This window comes from Pinus tabuliformis, chromosome 6 (genome assembly GCF_031772625.1).
Source record: "Pinus tabuliformis cultivar Carrire ecotype Pingquan chromosome 6, CPIR1, whole genome shotgun sequence".
Taxonomy (NCBI): domain Eukaryota; kingdom Viridiplantae; phylum Streptophyta; class Pinopsida; order Pinales; family Pinaceae; genus Pinus; species Pinus tabuliformis.
In genome coordinates this window covers 1,745,361,214-1,745,384,494 of record NC_142292.1, presented here as the reverse complement: position 1 = coordinate 1,745,384,494, position 23,281 = coordinate 1,745,361,214, and positions in this window count along the sequence as shown.

Here is a 23,281-nt window from a genome sequence, read left to right as displayed (position 1 = left end):
ACATTTACAGCGCAAATAATGTGTTAGTATTCATATCTAGACTATCCATGATCAAACAACATAATGATAATTCATTCTAGGTATTATGATCCTAATCCATTAGTAGATCTCATCCCTCATCAACCACTAAGGTTCATCCTTAGTTCATATCAAGCAAAGTACAAGAAACCCATAACATGCATATTTTCTTTTGATCTCACTCTTCATAAGATATTCATTACTTGCACTCCTATCCCTTTGATCTTCTCCTCCTTATATAGTTTTAGGCCTTTCTCAATACCTGGACCAAATACCTTAGAGTAATACCTCAGATTAAAACCTTGATTTTCTATTCCATACATGTTCTTCCTTATGTGAAAGTGCTTGCACACATATATGCTCTTTTTGTTCTGTGAGACTGCGTGTATACGCTACTTGGACAAAGTGAACCAGCGTATACTCATTAAACTACTCTCTTTCTTCAATCTTGGGAGTTTGATCTGTAATCCTTTGTCGTTAACCTGTTGCACTATGAACTATCATCTATGTGAGTTTCCATCAAGGAAAACACCTATATCATAATGCCAACATTCTATACTTATGTGTTGGGAAAATTGTTGCCACTTCTTCTGCGCTGAACACGAGTTATAAATATTGTAAGGAATGGCAGTTTCCCTATAAATCTTGATTTCTTGGCACTGTAAGCACACAATTTTGGTCTCGAAAACTTTCATTCTATTATAGAGATGACAACTATATTCAACCCCCAACTTGCAAATGAACTATATTTTTCTTTTGGGGAAGATACATCTTCTCCTCCAAAGTTTGGATGACAAATTATGATCTACTCATGAATTTGTTGTATCCTCCAATAGTTTCTAGTTATTTTGCAATGATATCGATAGGTGAAAGATCATATTTATTCACAAGATCCTCAGTTGATTACCGAAAATGGGAAGCACATTGTCATTGACAATCATAATACTTTTTGCAATAGTTGATTCAGTAGGTTTAGCAACCTCTCATGGTTGAGGAGTAGAGACATGCTCAAATTTTTACAAACCCACCTTTCTATCTGATAAATCATATATTACTTCTTTCTATCATAAAGCATCACAAAGACTCTAATTTTTCCTACTATACCAGTCTACCCAAATCGATGAATGTATGTTTCCACATCTCTTGGTGGTTCACACTAAATTATAAGTTGAACATCATTGATGTCCAAACCACATGCCAAAACATCTATCACAACTAGGGGTGGAAACTTTCCCGAATGGAATCTAGCAAGAATCACTTCACATTTTGATTATTGTATCTCCATGCAAAGCACAAGCATTTGGAAAAGATCTAGTGAGTTTAGATGTGTCATTCTTTGTCTCAGTAAAAATAATCACACTCCCCCACTATTATAGCAATGAATAACATCTCGTTTAACTTTTGGTCTTGCTAAATAAAAACAAGGAAGAACTATGTGTCTCATACTTCTACTAACTCTGATACCAAAAATGATGTCATGGGCTAAGGGGCCTGTAAATTAAAAATTAACACACACATAGTAAAACAGAAATCCACACAATAGGTATGCACATAATTTCTTAGAAATAATTCATTGAAGAAGTAAGTTATTTACAAGAGAACTATTGGCCTAATCATTGGCCTCTCATTCCTCTCTCTAACTCCTTACATGACTCATGGGCTCACCTAGATTTATGCAAGTGGATCTGAGCCCAAAGTAGGTTCTATATTCTAAACAAGCTCCCACAATATCTCTCATGATCCATAAAAATCATCAACTAATTCCTTATCTCTAGATAGGATATAGCTAACCCTCAAATCTCTCAATTCTTCCAGAATACTCTCGAACCTTATCCTATTTACGATAATGATCATTCTCTCCTAGAACTATAAAAAAATAAAAAAAATAATTAAATGCTTACTTAGGAAACTAACTCCTTTAGTAAACATGTTACCCAAGGTTATATGCTCCTGCATCACTAAAGGATTAGGGGTAAAATTGAGAAGGATCAAGAGAAGTTCAAAACTTTCAAATACAGAGTCTCAAAAAATGATTGATCTTGAAGAAGAATAAGGGTACATAATACCACCTCACACAGTGAGCCTGACAAGAAAAAGTTTAGACATTGACCTAGTCCAGCAAGAAATTTATGATTATGTGGAATCTCTAGAACAGAGAGTGCAACATAAGGTAAGTTCCTCTATGAATCAAGAAAAATTATTCAATGAAACTCCTTTGTGAGACCATAGACTTGAGGATACTATGAAGTGGGACCTATATGAGCTAGAAGTTCTTAATAAACATATCACACAAGAAAGAGAAGAAACAAATGTACATAATGAGATATTAAGAACCCAGAATGATAACATACTTTTACATATCTTCCATTGGTATAAGAAAAATAAGAAACTCAAGGCTAACAACAAGTTCCTTGTGAATAGAATCAGGGGATTGCAAAATAAAATCATGATGAAAGGACCAAGGGCCACCTTCAACATTAGAAAGGGAAAGGAAAGAACTAGTTTGGATGTGCTTGTAGAGGCTTCGAAAATCATACATTGAAGAAGAAAGAAGAACCGATTTTGAATTTTTGGTGCATCAGGATATGCAAGGCCTTTAGTGTGGGGGAATGTTGAAGTCTGAAATTATTTCCTTTTTGACTACCTTTTTCGATATCCCTCACCTTATTTTCACCATTTTTGTAGTACTATCCGCATACTCAATTTCAATTCAACTTATAGAAAGGTATTTGTCATCCATGTTTAGAATCTATGTTTCTTAATGAATTATAACGAAAGCATTCCTACAATAACAAAGTTGTGAACATTCCACCCCCATATCCATGATTAGATAGGTTGCCATACATCAACAAAGGAATGAAGGGCATCCAAAGATGGAAAATGTTCACTACGTGGACGATCACCTATTGGCATGACTTGGAAGGCTACAAAGATCAAGAGATCTAAGAGAAACTAAAAACTAAAATCTGAGTATGACTATGCAACGGTCAAGCTGAGGCAATAGGAGATCAAAATGACATCAAGTGATCATGCAGAATACTTGTTTAATCACGAGGATATGATCTAAGAATAATCCCTCATGATTTTCTCTTTTAGTAGAAAATCATGAGGACATAAATTTTTAGTTTAAATCTATTTCCTAGACGACAGAATAGTTTCATTCCGTATCAGCATCAAACTCTTGAGGTTGTTTAATGAATTTTTTTATAAAAGCCTTAAGGCAAGAGCCAAGATAATTTCAATTGTTAAGTTTGTTGTGGTTCATTTCCAGAATTTGTGATACTTTGTTTCAAGTTAATACAATCCTTTGTTTTCAATGCGTGACTAAAAAGGCATCTAATTGATAGCAGACTTATGCTCATAGGAGGGGCCCCTATTGAGTTGTAAGGTTATTTAGTTTTGTTTATATTTCAAGTTTGCTTATAACGTGATATATTTTTGAAGTATTTTCTTGATTAGTTTCATCACAGTAACTTTTTGATCATTTTAGTTTCAGAGCACTCATAAAAGAAAAATACCAAAAAGATTTGATTTCTTTTACATGCATTTTGTTTCCAACGGTTAAGTTTCATTACTCACTTAATTTCATAGATGGAAAAATAAATTTCCTTTAGAGCGAATCACGCACATCAGTAATCATTTAGAGTTACAAGTTTTCATTTGAAATTTATTCCTGTCAGTAGTTTCTTCTGCAATTGTAATTAGTTTATTTTATTTCTACAATTAGGAATTAATTTTTTCTTATGCAATTTCCTTTTATGCAATTAGTGTAGAAGTTCCTTTTTGCAAAATAGTGTTGTAGTGTTTTCAATTCAGCAAGTAGCATTAGAATATTTTTCTTGCAATTCAGCACTAACATTTCCTTTTATGCAAGTAGAAGTAAGTTTTGAATTTTGCAATTAAAATAGATTTTCAATTATACAAGGAATAGATTTCAATTCAGTTAAGTAATTAGGTTTTGATGTAACTTTGAATAGAAAGAAATTGTGCATGTTTACTCTCTAAATATCATTCAAACATTTTTCCATACTTAGGATAATTTCATATTTAGAAAAATTCAATCCATAGATATAATTCCTAGCATATATAGTGCACATACAACTCATAAGTACATGAACCTTGGTTGACAATTAATGAAGTAATTTTAGAGAACATAAATTACCCAATATGCACTATCAAAGAATTTTGTTTTTCAGAAGAGGAGCAAGCATATTTATAAATATCATTTTATTAGAGAACTAATTAACAATGGTGAAATTGTGTTGCAACACTGTAGATCACAGGAACAGGCTCGAGACATCTTCACAAATCCATTGGTAGGTGAAAATTTTGTATTCACAAATCCGTTGGCACGTCAAAATTTTGTCCATCTAAGAGAGTGTTTAGGTATAGTGAATGTTGGTGTTTGAGAATAAGGGGGAGCATTGGAAAAAATAATCCAAACCAGTGCATTAAATAAACTGACATCAACATTACTAGTGGTACACAAGTAAATCAAGCAAGTACATTTTTATTGTAGGTTGTGGATTTTGTTTGTAGGTTGAAGGAAATGGATTAAATGAAATTATGAGAGGGAGTACAAGCTTCCCATTCTGAAAAAAATAAGATAATTAAGAGCAAAATAGCATTTAATATAGGGTTGGTAAAACATATGGTTCAAACTTTTATTCCACAACTGATATTTGTACTCCACAATATCTACAATCTCAAAATACTATATTTTTTGTACAACATCCAATATTGTGTTTTAATACTTTTATTTTTCATGAATTAAAATATTAAAAAGGTATGTTTGAATATACATGTATGTAGAAGTCTTTTTTTAGTGGCAAATGTAAGTTTGAGAAATGGGCACGTAAAAACTAGTTACTCCGTTTACAGTGAGTTACTTCACAACGACTAGTGAAGTGTAAATCTCCATAAGAACTCTTGTTTTAGTAGGTGGAGGAGATGAAACCTACAAATTTCATGTGAATGTATTTTCTTGTATTCTAAAGCCATAATCTAAAGTATATTTTGTTGTGATATCTTTCTAGAAATTTCACTTTTTGTTTTTACCAGGCAACGACTCTTTTTTTCCCTGTTCTCACTAGGTGTAAAATTTCTTGAGCTTTTGTCTACCTGGGGTAGCTCAAGTGATGATAGACATGGAATGAAGTCTCATTGAACTGGAGATCTTGGGTTCAAATCTTGTGCTACACTCCACCCGTATTGGGGTGAATATAGGACATGTCAACACGAAAATCAGAGACTCCTACCAAGCTTACAAAAAAAAAACATTCTTGAGTTTTTAGCTCTATTTTAGTTGCACAAGTCAATTGTGTGAATTAAACTCTATATTATTATCTTAAGGATGTCCCTCTGCCTCATCTTCCAAAAATATAATTAGTAAAACTATTTTGTGTGTGTGTGTGTGTGTGTGTGTGTGTGTGTGTGTGTGTGTGTGTGTGTGTGTGTGTGTGTGTGTGTGTGTATATATCTCTACCAAAACTAGGAAACGTGAAGACAAATTATAACTCGATACATGTTGTTATAGGCCATTTTGTCACATCCGGTCAGTGAGCCTCCTAATGGGATTAATAAGCATCCTATTCCCCCTTGTCACCATATTGCACAAATACCTAGGCATGGTCACTTCATCCCCCATCATTTCAACCCTAAACTGCTTCATCTAAGCTAGTTTCATGACCAACTCTCCTTGTAAGCCTACTAGGGTGTGTTCACTAGCAGGTTGCTCCATTGTGGCCTACGTTGGTCACCAACAGGTTTATCCCATTTCCACCTGCATTGGTTCTATAAATTTGTTAGAATGATCAGGATTCCAGAAGCTTCCCCTTCTAGGAGTTTCTAGAAGTTGTTTCAACTATTTAGATCCTTGGATAAAACCTTCAGATCCTATCCTTAGCTACATTGGAGTTTTCACCACTTATCCTTTGATCTTATCCCCCCATCAAAGTTGGATCTCTTACCCTATATTGGTTATTGGATTAGAACTTCCAACTTACCTTGCTATTTTATATATTCCTAGGCTTCTATGTGGTTGGGGGTTGGGGTTTAGAGAGTAATTCTTCCCTTATGCTATTGTAGTGAGTGGTCATCATCTCATGCATTTAGGGTGATTAGAGGTGCATATTGTGGCAATGAAAGGACAAGTCAACCACTTCAAGGTGCTCTTATATAAGGCCAACGACTACTTATGGTTGTAATATCGTTCCATTTATATTAATGCAAGGAAATAATTGTTTTCCTATATGTGATGTTGTTATTTCATGTATTTCAATACCATGTTGATCTATTTAATGAAGTACTTATATGATACTGCATAGACCTCCTAGTTTCTTGCCTTGTGTTATTTGACTATACAAGTTATAATTTTGGCATTCAGAGATGGAATTGGAGCTTCCAAGATAAATAAGGAGTGAAGTGAGTGAAGGATTTTAGGCAGGCCTCACTCCGTCATCTATTTACTTTAAATAAAAACATTGTGTTCCTTGTCTCTCTCTTGTTCTAGGTTAGCCACCAACCTAGGCGAGACACTTTTGTTTGTAATTGTAAGTCTTGTATAACAAATTGGTGACACCACTGGGGATGAAATTATTCCCTTGGTGGTTTCCTTGTCCATTGTGTTTGATTGCCTCCTTGATAGACCTTTTTTGTATCATCCAACCAAGAAAAGACCAAGGAAGTGATTCATTGAGCCTTTTTTGCAATTTTTGTGTTGGAATCCTCTTTCCCAGGCCCAATGGACCCCATGTGACTCTGACAGAGTGTTGCACCTCACCCAAGCCTACTATGTACCAATGTTGCAATGCACTGGTGCTTCTTTTGCACCAGTGTTGGTCTCTACTTTTGCATAATTTTTTCCTTGGTTCTTCAGTCTCTCTTTGGTCAACCTACTTCTAGCTAAACTTCCCTGAGTCTTGAGTGTCTTGTGTTCTCTCTAAAGCCTCCATTTTTTTGCATTTGTGTTGTTTTACTTTGGTAAGAATTGGTTTTGACTTTCATTTATTATTATCATTAGGTCGCTTGAAAAATTGTTCTGTTTGATCATCGATCACTTGGATGAATTGTTGCTCTAGTCCTCATTCTGAAAAGTGCATTTGAGTCAGTCATTAGACTATACATATTAGTTTTCCGCATTTCTGAAAATTAAGTGTCGTGAAAAGAAAAATATTTTCATTTTGCATGTAGGGTTTTGTGTGTGAAATTGGAATTCTCTAGTATGAAATTGCATATTTTTGCTTTCATTTTTACAAAAAAAATCCCCCTCAATCACTGGGGGTGGGGGACTGAATTGTGTATGAGTGTTAGTCGCCTTTGAGTGATATCTCTTTTGGCTTTTCAAATTTTCACCCAATTTCAGTTTAATTCCTCTGTTCATGAGATCTCAAATTACGTTTGATTTCACTGGAATCCTCTTGTGTTTGTTTTGACGAATTATCTTGCATAGATCACATGTGCATACTTGGAATTCTCATTTTCACTGCCAAAAATGAAATTGTGCATAGATTACATTTTCATAGTTTTCAGGGGAATCATGCATAGATTTCATTGCATGGTTTGTTATCTTTTAATGCTTTGAACTGAACTGAAATAGTGAGATTGAAATATCTAGTTAGGAAGCTCTTGTTTGTTGTATATTTGACTGTTGCATCCTTGTTTGTACCTCTTTCCTACACTAGATAGATTTCATCGAAAATGAAAAGAGTTATTTTTGTCATACTATTTGTATCATAGGCATGTTCATGTGACATCAAGTTTTGAGCCTTGAAACTAAAATCTAATTCAAGATCAACTCTAAAATTCATCTCAATTAACCTAAGTAATATTTGTAACATTAACACCACACATAGAGGTCTAGGCTAGAGATGTGTTTTGGTGTCATTAAGTGTAGGAGTTGTCATATTTTTCCAGCATTGAATCCTGGCGGTGAAATTTTGTTCCATGTATGTAAGTGTATATGATCATTATCCACGTACCTTCGGGTATATTGGATGGTGCTCCATGCATGAAAATTATATCACAATTCTCTAATAAAACGGTTACACATTATACCGCACTATTACAAACTGCACTCCCACATACCATCAAGTATATTTTGGGAGTCCCTATAGGTTGATATCCATCCATATGTAACCAAGTCTGTTGCATTGTATACCATGATACACCGAACACAACATTCGAGGAGATCGGTAGTTGTATGTTAAGTCATGGGTTTGCCAAGGTGTATATTGTAGTTCACGGTTACTTGGTAAACACTTTTTCCTAGTTACCCCTCTTTGTCTTTGTTTGTGTCTTTAAATTCTAAAATCAATTAATTGACTGCAGAACAACATCCTTCCAATGGAAATACTCCTTATTAGATCTTAGCTTTAGACTAATGGCAACAGTTCCTAAGTCTACCATCAAGGAATCCCCTCTAATGGGAATCCTAGTCCTTTTTCTTCTTTTGGAAGTATTGGTGCTCCTTATATGGAAACATTGTCCCTTCAAGAATTTACCATTGGTTTACCAGTTTGGTTATTTTCGACCGCTATGGTTCTGAAAGTCCAAATTGATTCTCAACCAGGTTCTACTCCACCTGAACAACATTAACCTCATGTTGATCCTAAATTTCACCCTTTTCCTTCTTCACTTTTTGTTTCTTCATACATTTCTTCCTCTTCGCATGGTCAATGTGTTGATTCTAGTAACCAAGAAGCTAAGAAGAAGAAGCAAAATGAGCAGGGGGGAACTAGGAAACCATTTCTATTGATGTAAATGATATTGAGAAACCTTCCAATCAGACCCGTAAAGTTAAATTCTCTTGCATGTTATGTAATGGTGATTGCCTTCTTAGAAATGTCCTAGTATTTCCAAGGTATTAGAAGTGTGGTCCACTGGCTCACATCATCCTTTTTCATCAACTTCTAGAGATCATGCTGGTGACAAACCCTCAACTAGTGATAGTAAGGTTCATGGGAAAATGGGTAAAGTCAAATTACCCTATAAGTTATGTGAAGGGAATCATCTTATTCAACTTTGTCCTTATATGGATGAAGCCTCAAAAGCGTTGGAAAACCTTACAACTTCTCACCCTTATCTTCTGGATCATTATTGAAATATTTCTCCCCAATCCTCCACTAGTTTATGAAGTGATTGATCATAAGCCATATCTAGTAAATCCCACTCTCTCTGAACGTGAATCCCATGATTCTGTTGCTGACCAACCATTATTTGAGAAAACGGTTGACTCGATTCCACCTTCAGTTGATCATACCATTCCCTTAGAGAGTGAAATTCATACCTCTCAAGTTCTTATTGTTTCTTCATATTATAATGGACTGGGGGGATATCCTCCAATTCCAATGGCATAGGGGAAAATCCTCCTACTCCCACAACACTGTAGAATAGCTCTCCCATTCCCATAGCACAAGGGGGTAGTTCTATCATTCCCATGGAACCCCCCCCCCAAGTAGTATGGTCACTTCCTTTGATTGGAGTCGACTGGTAGGATATTGTCTTCCTCCTTATGTACCCTTCCAGGTCATAGTACATTCTTATAATGTTCCCATACTTGGAACAATTATAGATGAAGGTGAATTTGTTAGTATTTTATCCTCCACTACTTGGTAAAATTTGGGTTCTCTGTAGATTGTGCCCATTACCCAGAATCTGTTGGCTTTTAACAAAGGAGCCAATCAACCATTAGTGATCCTTCCTCAGTTTCCTATTACTTTGGGAGGAAAGATTGTCTATATTGATGTGATGGTAGTCTAAGGCCCTTTGAATTATAATTTACTCCTTGTGTGTGACTATGTTTATGTCATGGGAGCTCTTGTCTCTTCACTCTTTCATGTGATATGTTTCCCGCATGAGGGAAGAATCGTGACTATTAACCAGCTTTTGTTCATTGGTCCTAATTTTACTCCCAATCAACTAGCTTCCCTAAATGGTTCTGATATGCAAGCGGTATCACCCCCGCCACACATTAATTATGTGGAAACCTATTCCATTTCTGCGTCTACTGATGATATAGTAGGTGATGTGGTGCATCATTTACTAAGGGCATTGAAGTCTGATCTTTCCATCAGATCCTTTGATATGTATCCTTTCTAGAGCATTGTTCTCCCATATGATGAGAACCTCTTGGAAGCCATGGCCTCTTGGTAGTCCTGAACAAGGTTTTTGTGTGAGGCTCGTTAAAAAATGAAATAAGATCCTCAGAGCAGAGTTCCTGTTGTTGTGTCAAGCTCATTAAAAAATGAAACAAGGTTCCAGGAGAAGAGTTCCTTTTCTTGTGTCAAGCTCCTTTAAAAATGAAACAAGGTTCCCGGAGCAGAGTTCCTTTTCTTGTGTCAAGCTCATTAAAAAATGAAACAAGCTCTTATGAGGATAGTTCTTTTGCTCTATCAACCTCTTTAAAAAATAAAATAGGTTCCTATGAGAATAGTTCTTTTGATGTGCCAAGCTCATTAGAAAATGAAACGAATACCCTTCCAATTTGAGTCTTTAATTAGATCTCGTAAATTCCCAGTCGAGTCTTTCACTTGATATCGTAAATGAACCTTCATTCCATCCACTTGTTAGTACCCGAGAGTCTACTTAGGTGCATGAAATGAAGCGTAGGGGGCATCTACCTCAAATTGGGTCATTATGCTCGGGGCATGTACTTGAATTCAGTCATTATGGTAGGGGCATACAAAATTATTTCAAGCATAGTTTTTTCTCTGATTCAAGATTGTGTAAAAATGAAACCAATTTCCAGCATAGTTTCCCATGTTTCAAGATTCTGTAAAACTAAAACCATTCTCATCCTATCTCTCATGATTGCCATTTTTATCAGTGTGTTCTTTCCAGATGAGCCTTGGTTTTTCTCATTTCATCGTCACCATCTCCTTGGCCGATAATACAATTTCACTTGTTTGTTTTAACCTTTCCTATGGAATAGTTTCGATGAGTGGTCTTATTAGCTAGCCTCATGACCTTTGTGTGTTTTGAGTAGTTCTACCATGACTTGAACTAGTTTCTAACCCTTTATACCACTCATTCCTCTAGGAGGAGTTCTATTTTAGCTCTTTTCAGACTCCCAAAGCATGAAAAGTTTGTTGAGTGTTGGATACCTATACCAATAGGTTTCATATTTCATGATTGGCAAGAGAAAGTCCAAATATGCTCTGCTTTGAGTTCACAAAGATCCCATATTTCCTAAAGAGCAAGAAGGTGTGTAAAGTGTTTCAAACGTTGATGACCCTATTACAAATTTTGATGGATGATCCAACAGTTTAACCTGGATCATGCCATGTTTCAATTTTGTGTTATAGAATAGAGAAAGAAGTCTGTCCAAACAGCCTAATCTTGGCAGACAAGTAGTTTAGGTAGAGAAGAAAAGGTTTCCAACAGCTCAATCTAGGACCTTGGAAGAGATAAGGGTAGAAATAGATAGAGAAAAGAATAAAGAAAAAGCCAAAGAAAAGAAAAGGCAAGTAAGGGTTTGCAAGTCCAAGTGCACCCTCCAAGGAGAAACAAAAAATGCTAGGTAAGCAGCTCGGTAGGTAGTTGGGGTTGCAGAAAGTGAGTCCTATCATTGCAAGAATGGTGATGATGGGCAGCAAAGTAAAAGACTACAGCAGGAGCATGACTAACCTCCCTCTCCCCCTTCATTTCATCACTAACATTCCCTCTCTTTTTAGCTGAGATTTATGGAGAAAGATCATGGTTTTTAGGTGGTTCTGGTTCATTCAGAAGCCACATTTCTTGTCTAAAAACTTTTCATTTTGATCTACTCTCAAAACTAAATCACTTTCATATAAACTCAGTGAGATCCCCTTCATTTGCTCCCTTCATTCATATTAACACTAATTCTATTGTATAAATCCTCATATCGCCTCTTCCCCTAATATTACTAACACCAAGGTGTATAAATCCCAAACTCTTATAAATACCCACCCCTTGGCATTATAGCCAATAAAGTTACAAGTCAGGGATCAAATGACATCAGGTCATGTTGATAAACCTATGCCAAATACCCCTTTTCCTCATAAGCCAGTTCCTCTATCTCTACCCCCTTTTGCACATAAAACCTTTAAAAAAAAAAGGCCCTAAACCCCACCTTACCCGCTTCAAAGAGCCAAAAGAGCATAAAACCCACTTTCCGCCTGTTAGCCAAGGTTGGCGCGTATAATTGTTTTTATCAAAATACATTAGAAAAGCGCTCAAAAGCAGGTTTATTTGCCTCCGCCCTCATCCGTATATTCCACACATGTCACCTCCCCGACCACCATTAGATCAAAGGCCTACAGATCCGACGGCCCTGATCGCGTTGGACCCCTTCCGACGTCTGACCGATACCTGTACTAACCTCCCGTCACATCTGCCTCGCGTCTGCCGTCCGATCAAAGTCCGTGGATCTAACGATCATCGTGACGTCGGAGCCCATCCGATGACCAATAGATATCTCCCGACGTCCGTATCTGGAGGACGTCATTCCACTGCGACGTGTCCTCACCACCATACGTCGGAGGTACTACTGACCGATACCGCCCCGTACAGAAGGCGGTGCGATATGAAACCACTGCTGGTTTCCGGATTTCCTTATCCCGCCCACCCACGTCATCACCGCATCAGCAACGCGTCAGCGCCCCGTCACCCAGGTACGCTGCCCCGTCGACCTCCCTGTCCCTGCCATTGGTCCACCTGTCCTGCCATGTCACCGCCACCGTGTACCAACCAGACAGCGCCACGTCACCCGATGACGTCAGTATGACGTCATCCGACCTTGACCCCACCCAATGACGTCATGCTGATGTCAGCACATATTCGCGCCAAAAGCATAAAAAGGTCTATTTCACCCAAAATTTCGCGTTTTTTGGTCATTTTGTGTGTTCATCGTTATTCTGCTCTGCATGCAAACAACGTCCAAATTGTCTACCAACCTGCTAAACTGACCAGAAGACCTCTAGCGCACCAGTTCAACCTGCGGTCACGACCTCTGCGCGTTGTTTTACCAGGTATTCCTCATCATTCATCCTCTGTGCGCCTGCAATTATCTATTTAACGCCTTAGAAAGCTTAAAGAAAGCCGAAAATCAGAAATTCACCACTGAATTCCTCAGCAAAGCCTTGAAGTTCCAATTATCACTTCGAAAAACACCAGCCGAGCCTTTTTCCCAGTGGCATTCTGCTAAGAAACCAGGCCCTGTCTGCGCAATCGTGGCAGGCGCATTTGAAACCAATTTTTAACATTGAAAGGTGCCAAAAAAAAGGGCTAAGCTTCGCTCTTAATTACCATAAAGCAGCATTTCAACTGCTGCACACCCTGCATTTACCTCCCACTTGCATTTCCATCCCTCTACAAAGAAGCTTTGCTGTTGTTACTCTGCATAGTAACACAGCCCCTGAGTAAGAGTAAAATTTGCAAAGGAAAATCATGGACCCCCCTGTAGCTCCCATAGCCCTCAATGTGGCTCCCCTGAATGTTCCTAATAGAACATTTGACACCAGAGCATTGGCAGACCTGGACTACAAGATAGCAGAGGAAATGATGAGCAGAAGCAGGTTCCATCTGCAAATATTAAACGAGATAAAGATCAAACATGAGAGGGGGACAGACATCCTGGGAATTTGGGAGTCATTCCTCCCAATATTCAAACTTCCTCAGGTTAATCAATTCCCTGAGCTTGTGCACATAGTTGCTGAACACTATGATGCATCCCAGAGAGCAGTGCTAGATGCTGAAGGTTCAATCCTGTTCCTCATTACCCCTGAAGCCATCAGGGAGATGTTGCAATTCCAGACAGAGCATAAGTTGGTCCCTCTGTCACTAGCTGATTTAATAGTACAGGGAGCCAGAACCACAGAGGCCCAAATCACTAAGGTCAACCAGCTCTTCATCAAGGCTGACACTTTGCAGATTCCTCCCATCAACTGCGTTTACCTCAATCAATTGGGCCAAGACCTGGTTGACATGATCAGTCCCATCCTGGGATATGATTCAATAGAACATATTGATGAAACAGTTATACAAATGATGCTTATGTTCTCCCCAGGAAGGAAACCAATCCACTATGATTATGCAACATACATATCAGACAAAATGCATGAACAGTTGATGAATTTGCCAAGAGAAAGAGTGTTTAGGTACACCTCCTACCTATATCATCTGCTCATATACTTCCAGCATGATAAATTCTCCTTCCCAAAGAAGAGAGTAGATGCACAGGGCAATCTGAGATCAGTAGTGTATTGGACATCTGTTTTCCACGTATCATGCTACTCTCCATATACCTACTGTGAGTTTATTGATCTCTTCATCCATCCAGCCTTGACTCTACTGATTGGTTCACCTCCTCCTAGACTGACAGAGGACATGAAAAGGTGCCTACATTTGTCAAAAGTATACAGTATTGGGGATTGGTATCTTTACCAACACCACACCGTCATCAGAATATATGGGTGTGAGTTACCCCCATTTAGACTACCCAAATTTGTGCCCATGAGGCTATTTGCCTTAGAATACTTCAGGCAGTTTGGCTATGTGGATATGTTCCACTTCTCAGGCAGAGGCAAGAAAGCACAGCTGAAAATCAAGAGCCAACTTGGCCATTTAGTCTACAATGAAAGGGATGAAGGGTGGAAGGAGGCAGATAGAATACTGGTGGGATTTGGTTTGAAGTACAGTTTTATATGGAAACCCTATGACCCCAACAACTTCATCACAATGAGGAGACTCAAATATAAACTGTCTGCTTACGGTCATCATAGCCTCCCCCAAATTGAAAAATATGCCAATCAAAGCAAGTGGAAAAGGGGAACTCTAGAAGAAGATATAACTCAAAAAGAGCTTGATCAAAGAGCTCTGAACAATCAAAAGAAGATGGCTGACCTTGAGTTTTATGCACAGGTCCCCTCACTGCCAAGCACACAAATTGGAGCAGCAGCCTCCTCTTCAACTACTCCACAGCAAACTACAAAAGTTGCTGGAAAAGTATCAGAAAAAGGAAAGGAAAAGGAAATGGAGGCAGAGCAAGAGCAACAGCAGGAACAGCAGCAAAAACAAAGTCAGCAAGCACAAGAACAAGCAGAAGGGTTACAGCAAGGGCAACAAGAAGACATAGGACAGCAAGAGGAACAGCAGCAAGAAAAACAAGGGCAGGAGCAGCCTGCCCAGCAAAAGGAAACAGTGGATACTCCTCAGACCACTGAACAAGTCATGCCTACAAGACAAGACTCTACATTTGATGCCTCGGTCCTCCAAACCCCTCAAAAGGAGGACACATTTGTCTTTAGGAAAAGGGAAAGAGAAACTCCCTTGACATCCTCTATCAATCAAGGAGAGAAAAGGCAAAGACTCAACGATTTTCTAGAAGAGGATATAGCCATCAGAGAAGCATTGGGCATGGGCCCACCAAGTCAAGAAATTTCAGCAAGTTCCTCCCAGCAGGAACTAGACAGGACAATGGGAGGGGAAGTCAGCTCCTCCAGCCAGCAGAAAGAGGAAAGAGTGAGCATAAAGCAGCAGTTCATAGACATTAAGAATAGGAGTGACCCAATCAAAGTTCAATTATACAATCACCTACTTAACATGGCTCCTTCCAATCAGCAGAGACTCATGTCTGCTTTTGATGTAGGTGAGGGCAAACTGACATTGAGTCATTTTATGCCTACGGCACTCAAGCCACAGTCTTCTGCTGATTATCTCAGGACCAATTTAGAGGTCCTTGCCAAAGACATACACCCCATGGACAAAATTGAGTTGCATAAACAAACAGGGGAAATGGTGTATGCTTCATTGGCCGATAAGACCTTGGACAACTACAAGTTAACAAGCAGTCTGAATGCTACAGCTTCCCAGCTGGAGCTAGAGAGAGCCTCTTCTCAGGCCAAAGACAACAGGATCAAAACCCTGGAAGAAATCATCATAGAGATTGGGCACAATCCCAATGATATCAAAGGGATACAAGAGATCTTAAAAATCAGAGATGCTGATATGGCTGCACTAAGGAAGAAGGTTAAACTTCCAGCCACTATCCATCCACAGACCGATGAAGTGGCAAAACAAAGGTATGAGCAGGATTCCACTGCTCTGTTAATTTCTGTTTACAAAGAACTTCTGAAGGCACAAGAAAAATTGGGGCAATATGAGGCCACACAAGCACCTCTGAAAGGATCATCAACACAAGCGCAAGAGGGGCAAACATCTCAGCCCCCTCCACAGGTCATTAATCTTGAGGAGACTGCTCCTACTACTGCACCTCCACCTCAGCAGGTTGAACAACCAGCCACATCTACTTCAGCAGCACCCACCAGCACAGATCAGAGCTTAGACATGCAAAAGCTAAAAAGCGAAATACAAGCTTTAGAAGCACAAATGATGCAGCTGAATGAAACTAAGGAGCAGCTGGCCAAGGTGAATGAAAGGCATGACAAAACAAAAAGAGAAGTAGGAGAGAAGGCCAAAGAAATCAAAGCTCTTAAAGACAAAATCAAGGAGCTTGAGAAAGAGCTAAAGCTAGATAAAATCATAGCCGAAATCAGAGCAATGATATGGTCCAATATTGGTAAGTCCATCAATAACCAGTGGCCATACATTGAGACAATCCATGAGCAACTGGAGCTCATTCCAAAAGCGCAGAGGGAAATCAGAACATCAAGGGCCTTATTGGGGAACATGCCTGAAATTGCAACAAAAATGATCAATGTGCTCAATCATAAGACCAGTTCTCAGTTGACCATCATGGGAATCGCAAACAGAACTGATACTATCCAAATGATCAAGAGGGTTCTTACTCTTAGAAGTCTGATGCAAACCTTAGACAGAAGAACCCAGGATATGCAAACTGAGGTAAACAGGTTCTTTGAGAGGTTTCGGGTATTGGAAAGTAAAGGACTCCCTAGCTTGCTGAACAATGGAGGGAGATTATTCACCCATGAAGAATATGCCAAGAGAGTGAATGTTTTTGCCTCATCACAGGTAAATGAGAAGGCCAGCACCTCAGAGGATACAGGGCCTATCACAGGACAGATTTTCTATGGTAAGATAGAAAATCTACTTTTTATAATGAATGAAATGAATCATCTATTTGATGTAGCTCCCAACTTTTTCAAGTATACAGAAGCTGAAGAGACAATGCAGGCCATCCTCAAGCATCAGCTCCCTACACAGGAATGGTGGACAGATGCCATCCAGAGAATTTTGTAAACATTAAGCCATGCATCAATTTCTGTTTTTTCTATAAATTTTGATGGAAAGAACAGTCAGCAAAATCAGCAGGCATCATAAAGTCAAAGCTGAGCCAACTCAGCAGATGGAGCAGCCAACAAAGCAGGAAAGACAAACGCAGCTGGCAAAGCCGAGAAATTCATTGCGCAGGCAAAAGTAAATGCGTACCTACAGGATCGATACATAGTAATGTAACCGACTCAGTGACTCCTTAAAGTCAAAACAATCATCTGACAGACATAAAGGGCATTTACTCTGCATTTAACGTTGTAATAACTCCCTGCCTACTTTCTGAACACTACTGAAGATATTTTCTCTCTCTCAGATGACTCAATGCCTGAGATATTTTGTATACTTATTTCTATATAAACCCCTGCGCATGATAGAGCAGAGGTTGTTGTAATTTTCCTTTGAAGAGCTCTCGCTTGCTGTAAGATTCTCAGAGAAATAATACAAAGGGAGAATGGAATTTCCAAAGCTTGGTGTACTTTGATGCGTTGTGGTGAATGGTGAATGTTGCAGGATTCCAGACTGTTTTCATAAAACAATAAGTTTTCTCAAATCTCTGTATTACATGTTTTCGAGTCTTTTGTTCTCTTTTATTGTTCAGATGTTTTACACTTAATAGCAAAGTAGAAGAATGGTTCCAGGACTTAATCCATGATTACCCTGAACTCAAACTGAGCTATTATCCATGTTTTCCTCAGATACAGTAACAGAAGTGTAATTCTTAGTTGCTGCACTTTGAAACTGTATCTTTCGCTGTGATAGACATTCCCAGGGATTCAAGTTTGCCCCTGTGACATCTGTCTTTTCTCATAACCAGTCGGTGGAAACATTTAAAAAAGTGAGTGAAAATTCTTGAATGCTTTCATTGTTTTTGTTTGTCTTACCTGTTTCCTGTTATTAATCAAAATTTGTTCTATAAAACATCCAAATGGCCCTGTAAGTTTCACCGGTTCATCTCAAAGTTTCTGGACACCTACAGCCACAGACTCCATTGCCCAATGACACTTAACTCTTTGAGGACTACATCACAGAGACCTGAAAGGAATTCTTCAACCAAAATATAAACAAAACCTGTGCTCAATACCTAGCCTAAAACATTATCATTACAGATACAAATCATAAAGAGAGAGCCCTCTCTGATCACAGTTTGGCTAGAAACAGTGATTAAAAGATTGGTTAGTGGTTACCCCGGCCGTATTCCCTTGGGAGTCATAGGGAACAACCTGGGTGTTAACATAATTGGCGACTCCACTGGGGACTATCAAGATTTTCTCAATTACTATCTATCTTCCAAAGCTACCATCAAGCCTGAAACTAGCCAAGAGGCCTTAGGACTGTTTCTGCAAAACACAGGGACAGCTTTAGGGAAGAGCTAACTAGGGAATCTTCATCCTAGCTTTGAAACATATATAGTCATTCCAGAATCCTTACCTAGTCCTTGTACATATATAACCTCCTGTATAAAGTTCTAAAAGAATACTTAGAAGCTGGCTCCCAAAAGAAACCCAAGGCACACTAGGGCAAACCCTGACCCTGATCAACCCATCATTGTTGATAACCCAAATATCATTCCAAAGAACATAAGGAGACAGCAAAAGCAGGAGAAGCCTGCTGATTCAGATATAAGTTCAGACCAACCTATCCTCATTCCAACTCCTTGCAAAGTCCTTTTCCGTTCCACACCTAATTCCCCTAGTTCATCATCAACCCCTCAAAGTCCTCCTCCCCCATTCTCACCATCTGCACATACTCTTTCAACCAGTTTCCCGCTTGTTACCCATCCTATTAACCCTGTTACACCTGTAATCCCAGCTGTCCCATTTGTTCCTATTAACCCTATAAACCCCATAAACATGGCTAACAGATATGCACCTCTGCAGATACCAGCCAATGCTCCAGCTCTACCCCAAGACTACCAAACCAAAATCTCATTTTTTGACTCCCATGGCCCTTTGACAGCTGTCCAGCATGCTAAGAAGATGCAAGACCACTTTGAGACCTATGAAATAGATGATGACAGTGTTAGGATGAGAATTTTTGTCCAAAGCTTAACCGGGGATGTTAGAACTTGGTTTAGATCCCTGAATGCAAATTCCATTGCAACCCCTGAGTTCCTGTACCAAGAGTTTACCAACAGATGGGAGAAAAAGAAAGATCCACTCCACATACTTGGTGAATATAACACTATCAAAAGAGGTCCTCAAGAAACAGTTTTGGAATATTGTGCTAGGTTTAACAATGTATATAATGCTATCCCCCAGAATTTAAGGCCCCCTCCTGATTTGGCCCTGTATAACTTCCCTGATGGTTTTGATTCTGATATGGCCTATCAGCTGAAAGAAAGAGATCCCCCAACCCTTGCAGAGGCTCAAAGAGTTGCAGTCACTGTAGAGGCCAACCTAATTGCCAAGAGAAACAGGGCAAAGCTGGAAAAGAAGGCTGGCTTCAGAGAAGAGCCCTCGGGCCTTGATCAAAAGTTGGATGCAATACTAAACAGCATGAAGAGACTGGGTGAAAGAGTGGAATCAGTTGAAAGAAAGTCATCATGGGAGGCATCACAAAGCAATCCTCCTAGAAACCCAAATTTTAGGAGAACGCAGAACCCAAACATAGGAAAAACAAGTGCTGACCAAGACATTAGACCCCCTTTTCAAGAAAACTATGCAGAAACTTCCGTAGCCAATCAGCTCAATGAAGATCCTGAAATCAACTTAATGGGTCTGGATGGTAAAAGCCATGTTTTCTTAACACAAGAAGACCATGAGGAGGATGAAAGCAAAACATTCCAAACAAAATCAGGAGAATCCTTTGACTTTAAACAAGGATATGACACTGCTGTCTATGAAGTCCACAAGCAATACAAACTAAGGAGTAGGACTGTGAATGCAAATCAGCCTGAAAAGACAAAGGAGAAACAGCAGTCCAAAGAAACCATGGTCACTGAACCTAATGACAACGCAAACGTGCCTACAAAAGAAGTAGTGGTTGAGGAGGTTACTGAACTACTGTCCCCACTACAACAGCCCATGGCAACCCCGTCCTCTCACCCTAACCCAAACATCACCCCTCAAGACATGAGTATAAGGGGCAGGTTTCAGAATCAAGATGAAATCCAACAAGAAGATTTAATGAACAAAGAAAGAACTGCTACCCGTGACTCCAAAACCCAAGTTGACAAACCCTTTGACCTAGGAGCAGAGATTGGCAAGTTAAAGGTAGCAATTCCCCTCTCAGAGCTAGCCAAGCATGACGTATACAAGCAACAGATAAAGAAATCCCTACAGCTCACCAATAGTAAAGATGATGTAAATGTGCTAGATGACACTCCAGAATTACTGTTTGGCCCAGAGGTAGATGGAAAAACAGTAGTCACAGGGGTTTTACCTTTTTATGTCAGCCTGCATGTACATGATAAAATACTGCACAATGCAATGTTTGACTCAGGTGCCTCTCACAACCTTATGCCAAAAGCTGTCATGGAAAGATTAAACTTGGATATAACAAGACCATACAAAGACCTGTTTTCCTTTGATTCTAGTCAAGTCAAATGTTTGGGCCTAATAAAAGATTTATGTGTGTCCCTGGTTCAATTTCCCAACAAAACCATACTAATGGATGTGGTAGTTGCTGATATCCCACCCAAATACGGGATGCTCTTATCAAGATCATGGGGAGCCAAGCTCCAAGGCTCCCTGCAATTAGATATGTCATATGCAACCATCTCTGTCTTTGGGCAACCAAAAAGACTTTATAGGGAAACACTCATGAAGTATATGGTCAGCAGTGAAGAAAAGCCTCAAAATTTTCCAATATATGCTGTCCATTCGGACATAGACTCCTTCATCCTCTTCAATGACAGCGCAAGCCTCTCAAACAATGACATTAAGACCGAAACACTCATACAAGAACAAAACATTGATCAAACAAGTAGCACCTGCCAAACTTCAATTAGCCCAACAATACACATTAACCCTCCTCTAGTTGTCAAAAACTGTCAAACAAGTGATGAAATTATCCCAGAAAACAAATGGGAAAAGAAACCCCAACTCATGCTCACATTGCCATCCCATGAACAGAATTTTAAATCTCCTGTTCAGCAAGATATTCTGTGGGTTCTAGAGTTTGATGGCTCAGTCAACAAGTTAGGGGCAGGGGCTGGAGTATGGATACATAATAAAGAGAAAGATTATGCAGAAGGTAGGGCTTACAGATTGAAGTTTAGATGCACTAACAACATGGCAGAATATGAAGCTCTGCTGTTGGGCCTAAAGCTAGCAAAATCACTACAGGCTCCTAAACTCTCCATCATGGGAGACTCTGATCTAGTAATTCAACAAGTGAAAGGAAATTTTGTTACCAATGACAAAAGATTGAGGTCCTATAGGTCTGCTGTAATTGAAATATTAGAGACTTTCTCCGAGTTTGTTATCACAAAAATTCCAAGGGGCCACAATCTCCATGCACACAGCTTGGCAACATTTGCCAGCACCTTCAAATTCCCATTGGAACCCAACAATTGTTTCACGGCAGAGGTCAAATATAGGCCTTCTATTCCAAACAATGTCAAAGAGTGGCAAGTATTTGAGAATGACATGCAAATAAACAACTTTTTAACCTTGCAACAAGAGTTCACAGGATTAAATATTGACCTTGAGACAGCAAGTCAATCACAAATGCTTGAGACAGCAAGTCCATCACAATTACAGTTTCAACAGTCTGCCCACCCAATGTCACCTAGAACAGCCAAACAATTACTCAGTCCAACCATTTTCAACAAAGAAAACATTCAGCAAATTAACCAAATTGACTGTGAAGAGATGAGTAACGTTGAAGCTGAAATCATACAACTCAAAGACAATTTCCTTCCTGTGGGCCTTACCCCACTAGAGGATATTTTTGACTCAAATGACATCCCTAGAAAGCCAAAGATGCAGCCATTGGATGCAAGAGTTGAAGAATGCAACATTGGTACTGTTGACAAGCCTAAAATAATAAAGCTATCTGCCTCTTTGCCCCCTGATCAAAAGCCCAAATACATTGATCTCTTTAAAGAATTTCAAGATGTTTTTGCTTGGGGTTATGAGGACTTGAAGTCTTATGATACCTCTGTCATCCAGCATACCATTCCCCTCAAGCCTAATCAAAAACCATTCAAACAGAAACTGAGAAGAATCAATCCTGTGCTCCTTCCTTCCATTGAAAAAGAGTTGCATAAAATGTTCAAAGCTGGTATCATAGCACCAATCAGGTTCTCTGAGTGGATTTCAAATTTGGTCCCTACAAGAAAGAAAACTGGTGAGATTAGACTTTGTGTAGACTTAAGAAATTTAAATCAAGTGTCACTCAAAGACAACTACCCCTTACCCAAAATGGATCACATTCTTCAAAGAGTAGTAGGGGCTTCAAGGATATCATTGCTTGATGGATTCTCAGGCTTCAATCAAATCCTAGTACACCCTGATGATCAAGACAAAACTGCATTTACAACCCCATGGGGAACTTTCAAGTATGTGAAAATGCCATTTGGATTGAAAAATGCAGGGGCAACGTTTCAAAGAGCAATGGACATTGCTTTTGCAAAAGAGATTCATGACTTCTTGGTCATTTACTTAGATGATCTAACACCCTTTTCAAAATCTGACCAAGAACACTTGAAACATTTAAGACAGATTTTCATAACATGCAGGAAATATGGTATTTCCTTAAACCCCAAGAAGTCATTATTTGGCTTGGAAGAAGGGAAACTTCTAGGGCATATTATTTCAAAAAATGGCATAAGAATTGATCCAGATAGGATACAAGCTATCCTACAAATGCCTCACCCAAGGAATGTCAAGGAATTGCAAGGATTCTTAGGGAAAATCAATTTTTTAAGGAGGTTTATCCCAAATTTAGCAGAGTTAATCAGATTACTAAACAATATGCTAAAGAAAGATTCAAAGGTCAAATGGACTGTTGAAGCAAAACAAGCCTTTGAAAGTATAAAGTTGGCCTTGACTCAAACCCCAGTGTTAACCAATCCGCAGTTTGACAGAGACTTCATCATTTTCTCCTT